Source organism: Grammomys surdaster, unplaced genomic scaffold, assembly GCF_004785775.1.
Source record: "Grammomys surdaster isolate TR1022 unplaced genomic scaffold, NIH_TR_1.0 189, whole genome shotgun sequence".
Lineage (NCBI taxonomy): Eukaryota > Metazoa > Chordata > Mammalia > Rodentia > Muridae > Grammomys > Grammomys surdaster.
This window is the reverse complement of record NW_021604634.1, coordinates 9,719,466-9,722,027: the sequence shown is the minus strand read 5'-3', so window position 1 is coordinate 9,722,027 and position 2,562 is coordinate 9,719,466. Positions and strand designations below refer to the sequence as shown.

The 2,562-nt window shown below is 33.6% G+C and overlaps 1 pseudogene; it reads right to left on the bottom strand.

The window, feature by feature from the left end:
- Positions 1 to 898: 898 nt before the first annotated feature.
- On the bottom strand, positions 899 to 1,622 carry LOC114622528 (annotated as a pseudogene).
- Positions 1,623 to 2,562: the final 940 nt, after the last annotated feature.

The window sequence follows — 2,562 nt, the reverse complement described above, 5'->3', positions numbered from 1 at the left end:
CAGTCTCTAAAGAAAATACACATTATACTATTATCAAAGATAAATTCCTTATAAAGGCAGTGGTAAAAAAAAAAAAGAGTACAGTTGAATGGATTTGGTCCTGCACATATTAACAGTTTCATCTAGATCTAGAAGTCTTAGAAAATCTTAGGCATTTCTATTGCTTAAAGGATTGAACTTTATGAAGTTATTTTTTTTCAAACCAACACAAAGTATGTAGCATTTTCTGAGAAGAAGTCATTTTCTATTTTAATGTTCCCTTTTCACATTTGCTTTAATAAATTGAAAAGCATCATCTAAGAAAGGCTATACCAAACAAGTGAGTTTTATGAAAATGGCCCACCATTTTTCATGACTGTGATGGGTACATTCTCAGAGGAAAGGCCCCCCAGAGACTTCTTCCCAGGATTGCTTCTTGTTGCTGATATACCTATCCTGACACTATTACATAGCCTAATGATTCCTAGAATGTTCTCTTGATAAGTGCACAATAGTCAGAAGAAAACTCAGAAAACTGTGACAAACATTTGATATTAATATAGCCTTTCAGAAAACTCAGATTAGGTAAAATTTCAATTTTTCACAGTTCAAAGTGAACAGAATTCTCAGATATCAATGTTGGAACACTTTTAATTAAGAAGCCCTCCCACTAGATATTTAAATTATATTTCTAATTATTATGAGATAATAATAGATAGCAAATCCTTAAAATTAGACAGAAATACCTTCATAGTTTCTCATAGAATAATTTTGTTTCATTGCTTAACACTTACACCCTAAAATTTTTATGTATTTTAATGTTATGGTGTTTTTGTGTGTTTTTTTTCTTTGTTCAAGATTTTATTAAATGTCTTTACAAGATAACATTTAGCCTCCAGATGCAACTGCCACGACCCTGTTATGCTGTAGGCACTGGCTGTGGCATGGCAGGTGGCTCTGGCTTCCCACCCTTCTGTTCTGAGATGGGGGTCGTGGGCAAGATTTCATCTTTAGGTTCCACAATGATCACACGATCAGGCAGAGGCTTCTTGGGACCAATCTTACCACTTGGGTCCCAGGGCAGCATGATCTTCACTTTGATGCTCAGCACACCCTGTCTGAGGAGCATGTGGCACAGAGCAGTGTCAACATAGTAGTTAACAGGGTCTCTACTGTGAATCATCAGACCATCCACAAACTTCATGGACTTGGCCCTCTGCCCTCGGAGCTTCCCAGACACCACAACCTCGCAGCCCTTTGCTCCACTCTCCATAATGAACCGAAGCACACCATAGCAGGCCCTTCGAACCACAAGCCCTCCTAGGAGTTTGTAGCACAGAGACTCTGCCTGGGCAATGGCACACAGGCCTCTTGTGGCCACTTTCTCTGCATGAAGCTCTATGCTGCCTTCAGGGAAGCCAAACCGCTTCTGGACAACTGCAGTCAACTCTCTGATCCGACGACCCTTCTCCCCAAGAACATTCTGTGTTCTGGTGGCTAAAATAATGATTTCTGTTCTGGTCGGTGTAACTCAGACTTCAACTCCAGAGTAGCCATCTTCAGCCAGTGAGAAACTCATTCAGTTCAGCTTTGAAGATGCCATCAGCTATAAACTTCCTCTTCTTGGAAATCTGTACCGCCATCTTGCTGCAGCGAGCCGCTGAAAGGAAAGTCAATGTTATGGTTTTTAAAGCTTGTATCGCCGTGTTAAAGATATATTTTGTTTGGTTTTATCTTAATACGTTTCACATTTTTAAAGTTATAGTATGAAATATACAACATCTTTTAAATTAAATACATTTTCTTACCATTAATCTATGCATTTTAATTAATACATTCAGCTATAAGATTAATCAAACTGGATAAGCTCTCTGAACAGAATTTTTATAATAGTAAATATAGAATTTATAGAGTGCCCTCTGCTGCATGAAACTGGACTTACACCATCTTCAAGATAGCACTCAATTTTTGTTTAATGAAGATTTTTAAAAATCTAGTACTCACTATCATTTAGTAAAGTTTTATGAATTACCTTTCTTATAACTCCATTGACCAATCTATAATATATTTCACATAATAAAAATACATCAAAAAACTAGTTATAACAACTAATTTATTTATGATGTGTACACATAAGAAATATGCTGCTCTATTTAAGGTGTAACTAATGCACTTTAATAAGTAAAGAAAACAATACTTTTCAATTTCATTGGACAATAGATTTTTTTTAATTTTATGGACTGACCAGATATTTTAATTATATATTTAATTCTTAACTTTTATTTAATGCATTTATGTGTAATTTTATATAAATATATAAATATATAAATATACATATGTTTACATTTGAAGATATAAGGTAGATGTAGTTATATCTTTGGCTTATATATATACATAAAAAACTAAAAGTTAATGTATATTTTGAAATTGTTATAACTTCTCTGAAAGGATAATTATTTAAATAATTCTATAACATTATTGAGGTCATTTTTTTTAAAAGTATGGTAACATTTTTAGAATCAGTGAATTTTCTCTAAAAATCTTAGGTTAATTACAAATTTTAAACTATTATTTTATTTATTA